Here is a 5,701-nt window from a genome sequence, read left to right as displayed (position 1 = left end):
TTTTGTGTTTTGGTTTTTAAAAAGTTTAAACTTTGTGGTATGTTTCTCAAATTACATGTTTGGGTTAATGGTAATGCTGCATGTGGAACATGCATTTGAGAAATGAATTATTTTCCTTTCTACTTGTGCCTAAAACGTAAAAACTATACAATAATTTGTGTTTTTTTTAATATATAAATGCCCGAGAAAGCTCAATTCAAGAACAAACTATACTTGATTAAATATGAACAAATCATACCAGAAAAAAAAAAACAGAAACGAGAATCAAATCACTTGAATTAACCCAACCAACCTAGAGTGAAGTTATCACTTTTTAAATGAGTCCAAACATAAGATTTTAATTGTTAAGGGATCCACTGCGGTTATATACCTAAGATTTTTACAATATAAAACTATAGCAAACATACATTCACTTTTACTTCCCATACACTCATGAAAGCTAATGTTAATGGAAATAGTTATGATCTAAGATTGTAGAAAATAGAAATACGTCAGTTAGTATAACTATCTTTCCCGTTTCAAAAGTACAACCGTGTGAAGACCACTAAATTGTATGGTTTAAAAAAACCTCAAAAGGCACAGTATGTCAAGGCATTGTTTTGTCAAAGGGTGTGTCCGATTGGAGAAATTATAGAGTATTCTCATAAATTTTAAGATAAGAATATTTTATTCTTATATTTGGTTCAAAGTTAAGAAAAAATAATCTTTAGAATAGAAATAATACTACTAATTTAATTCCTACCTTTTTTCTGGTTATCTTTAATTCCAATGGAAATAGAATTTATATAACAACAAAAAAAGGACCAAACTATTCTTATCCGAATAACAAAACTAAACATAAAAATGTTATAGGTCAAGTAATTTCATTCCTAGACAGTATGTTTTTGGGAATGATAATCTTGAGAATAAAAACTAATATTTGAACCACACACTTCAAATGTACTAATTGTAGGCTATTGTCTTTTACAAATGCCGATTGAAGAGTGACTTGGATGATAAAAAATCAGTCGCTAGCTATTGCATGTATATGGGAACTAATCTGATCTCTTGTTAGTGCCATAAAAAGCAACGTAGTAAGAGCAGCAAGAAAGCAGAATATAGAGCATTGGCCTTTGCTCAAACTGACCTCATCTCTCTTTATAGCAACTACTGAAAGAATTGAGAGTGCCTCAATTGATAACTCTCAGCATCTATTGCGACAACCAAAGTACACAATTAAGGTTGTCAAACTCGCAAATCTAGATAAACTCATAGAGCTGATCTAGACTCGACTCGTAGACTCTACGAGTTTACCTGTTATAAATTTTTTGTAAAAAATATATATATCGTGTATAATATATATATTTACTCAAATATAGGCATTCAAACTTAACAATTTCAACATCAAAATACATAATAAATTAATATAAGGTGGATATTACAATGAAGATGGCAAAAATATTTTCTCATGAAGATGCTTTGGTTAAAAGTGTGGTTTATTTATTTAGCCACATTTTAAACAAAAACAACACTTTTATAAATATCAAAATCTAACCATACAATCCATCATCCAAGGGTAAAAAAAAATATATTCACATGAAGACAATTATAAAATCTTCATTGTAGTATCCACCTTAACATAATACTACAATTATAACAAGTACTCTAAAATACACATTCAAATCCTTCACAAGTATGCATCTAGTTCAACATAAAACACACAATCACACAATCAAAGCTTCATATAACACAACCAAAAAAAAAAAAGAAAACAACAAAGCAACAATTAAATGTTCTAATGAACTAAATCAATGCTCCACTTATATAATCTTCAATATGTTCACAATTCCTGCTTCCTGCAATAATCATTTCTAATAACATGCTATATCAGATTCTTCAACCATGAGCTCTTAGATTTGTCTAAGATGATATGAATGAATGCAAATGCAGAGAGTAAATGGGATGATACCTTCTTGGAAGCACCAGAGTACAATGATTAATCACAACTGCTTAAGAGAGAATTAGAGATCCAAAGCAATTGTAAAGTAAGAAAATCTTCTTGTTTAAAGGAAGAAAACAAGGGAATCAATTAGATTTTATGATAAATTCACTGCTCAACATTAGAAAGCTTTTAAACATTCTTGGTTGTTCTATTTTTAGTAGGGAGGATTATTTAGTTTGCATATTCTCGCCACCTTTGACCATTTCAATGTTAATGTAACCATCTTAAACTTTCACAATTCGATACTAATCTAACAACCCAAGGTATATATCATCATAATAGTTAAATACATGCAATGCAATGCACCTGTTATAAAATTGAGAATCTCTTTGATTAATTGGTTAATTCCTTGCATCTTGAGAAGCATTGGTTTTGGGACAGCTTGGAGTCAGTTTTGGGAGATGGTTAATAGAAAAGAATCCTATGTAGTGCATGTCACTACACAAGAACAAATCACAGATAAATTGACTATAATTCCGTTGCGTTTACTCCCTTTATAATAAACACAGTTTTGATATTAATATCTATTTTTATTATATAAAAGTTGATACTAAAATTTTTGTATATTAGATTTAAGTCATATTTATTCTCCTAATTAGGGATGGAAATAGGCTAGGTCAGACTTTGCTCTTAATAAGTTTGGCTTGTCATGTAGTTAATTAGCCTGCACCCTGTTATAAACTCTTTATAAAGTACTAGGTCTGGCCTGTTACTTATTTTGGCCTGACCTAAAGCCTGTTAAAAGATTATTTTTAAAAAATTAAGTAATTTTTCTCTTAACAGTTAACACTACCATTAAAATTTCTCTCTTTCCATATATATTACTAAACAATTATTTAAAAATTCACTTTCCAACACAATTAGAAGCCGACTCTCATTGATATTCATAGTTAAAAAAGTTCTTTCAATTAATATAGTTGCTACGCAAAAATTAAAGCTAATTTGAAAAGAAGATAAATAATATTCTTTTGAGTTGATTTAAAAAAAAAAAAAACACTAATTTCGTTTAAATATGAGAATTGATCATTCTAACGAATGTCTAATATAAAATTTTTTAATTGACGATTAAGTACCAAAAATTGAGCAAAAAATTATTGTAGGGTCAAATTTAATAATCTAATGGAGACAAATAAATATTATTATCATATACTACTAAAAAAAATTTCAAATTGTAGTGGGGGCGCTTGCCCCCACACCATTGCACTTAGATTCGTCCCTGCCTGACAGGCTAATAAAACTAATTAATAATATCAGATCAGCATGTTTACTTACTTGACAAAGTTTAGAAATCAACCACTTAACTTTTAAAAAATAAAAAAAATTATTTTCCAATAAAATTAAAAGAACTATTTGCTTATCTCAACTGTTTTTATTATGTAAAAACATTGATGGCATAACCTCTTCTCTCTATTGGTAACTTTTCTTGAGCCACCCAGTATGAGTTACTACCATTCTTCGAACCGACACACTATATTTTTTAATTTTTTTCTACCCAATTTTAATATTTATTAGTAAATTAAAAAATTTTGTATTACCTCTATATTTTGATAACAAATTTTCAAACACAAATTGAATTCAAATAGTTTAAAAATTATTTTAAGAAAAACACATTAATTTTAAAATATTAATTTTAGTATATCTGTTTTTAAACACATTAATTTTAAAGTATCAAACTCATGAGCCATACCATAAAGTTATGGGAAATGGTGATAGAATGGAGGTTGAGAAAAGAGACACAAGTAACAGAGAACCAATTTGAATTGATGCCAGGCAAATTCACTACCGAAGCGATATACCTATTAAGAAGGATCGATGATGGAAAGAAATTGTAGTAATAAAAGGATCTACATATGTTGTTAATTGATTTGGAAAAAGCGTACGATAGGGTGCTAAGGGAGGTCTTATGGAAGGTTTTAGAAAAGAGGAGAAGAGTAAGGATCGCATATATTCGTACAATTAAAGACATGTATGATGGGGCCACAACTAGTGTGAAGACTCAATGTGGTGTGACAGAAGAATTTTCTATTGGTATAGGATTACAACAGGGATCATCCTTAAGTCCATGCCTTTTCACATTAGTTTTGGAAGTACTCACAGAGCACATCCAAGAGCCTGTGCCATGGTGCATGCTTTTTGCCAATGATATCGTCCTGGGAGAGTCATGGGAAGACCTAAATAAGAAGTTGGACTTATGGAGAGAAGCTCTAGAAGTGTATGGTCTGCCATAAGCCGTAGCACGACGGAATATATGGAATGTAAGTTCAGCCTGAGAAGGGAAAATCCTAATATAGAGGTGAAGATTGGAGAAAACATCTTACAAAAAGTTAAAAGTTTTAAGTATCTTGGGTGCATCATATAGGATAATGGAGAGATTGAACAGGATGTAAATCATAGGATCCAAGCAGGTTGGTCAAAATGGCGAAGCGCATCTAGTTTTATATGCGACAAAAAAGTGTCTTTAAAACTTAAAAGTAAATTCTATCGCACTGCTATAAGACCGGTTATGTTTTATGGTACGGAGTGTTGGGTGGGCAAAAGGGAGCACGAGCATAAGATGAGTGTGGCAGAGATGAAAATGTTGAAATGGATGAGTGGTCATACGTGATTGGATAAAATAAGGAACGAAAATATAAGGGAGAGAGTTGGAGTAGCACCCATTGTGGAAAAGATGGTTGAATCGTCTCAGGTGGTTTGGACATGTGAGAAGAAGACCGACAGAACACCCAGTCAGGAGGGTGGATGAGATGGAAGATGGATAAGGGGTGAAAGGCAGAGAAAGACCTAAGAAGACTATCCACGAGGTGGTCAAACGAGATCTACATGTAAACGGTCTCTTTGTAAACATGATACATGACAGAGCACAATGACGTCGTTTGATTCATATAGCCGACCACGCCTAGTGGGACAAGACTTTGTTGTTGTTGTTGTTTAATAATATTTTATAATTTATTTTATTAAACACAAACAAAAATTTTTATTATANNNNTGTTGTATTTCTAATAACTTAAAAAATTAACATTAACAATTTTGTTTATTAATTTTTAACTATGATTACTAACACCGCAGATAATACCTCTTCATGTAATTATGAGAAAAAATATGATGAATAAATTAAAAAATTTGTTACAACAAAAAAAAGTTTATACTATAAAAATTTTGAAAATAGAAGATGCAAATAATTGTATAAGCCAATTAAAGCACAATAAAAGCATATTTTTTATTCACAACTGCAGTAAACGAAATCAAAGAGCCAGTTTTAAATATTCTCTAATATTAGTTTGAATTTGTATTACTTGAGACGTTGTCTGAGAAAAATATTAACAGGTACTTTCACTACATGTTATTTAAATTACTATTATTAAAAGTAACTTATTCAATATTATTCTTATTAAAAATAACTTATAGAAACACAATAAATATTCTAAAAATTATTATTCTTATTATTATAGATATCATTAAAAAACTGCATATACTAAGAGAAAAAAAATAAATAAATATTAAAAAAAATCCACAAAATATGAAGAATGAAGTTGATACTTAAAGAATAAATTCATTTTTAATTTATATATATAGTCATTAACAACATAGTTACAATAATGTTAGAAATATCCTGTTAAAAGTCACATTGTGGAGAAGTATATCAAATCAAATACGCAAAGAAATGATAACACAAATAAAAGGCCAACAAATTATTACAATGACATCAACATTGGTTAATAA

General features: G+C 29.7%; 1 long non-coding RNA gene across 1 annotated transcript in view; it reads right to left on the bottom strand.

Annotated features, from left to right (window-relative positions):
* Positions 1,410–5,701, bottom strand: part of LOC110265774 — a 17,443-nt gene continuing 13,151 nt past the window's right edge. Inside the window, exon 3 of the long non-coding RNA XR_002352102.1 lies at positions 1,410–1,624. This is a non-coding gene — a long non-coding RNA (uncharacterized LOC110265774). The remainder of the gene's footprint in view (positions 1,625–5,701) is intronic.

Source organism: Arachis ipaensis, chromosome B08 (assembly GCF_000816755.2).
Source record: "Arachis ipaensis cultivar K30076 chromosome B08, Araip1.1, whole genome shotgun sequence".
Lineage (NCBI taxonomy): Eukaryota > Viridiplantae > Streptophyta > Magnoliopsida > Fabales > Fabaceae > Arachis > Arachis ipaensis.
This window is presented reverse-complemented; position numbering and strand designations above follow the sequence as displayed.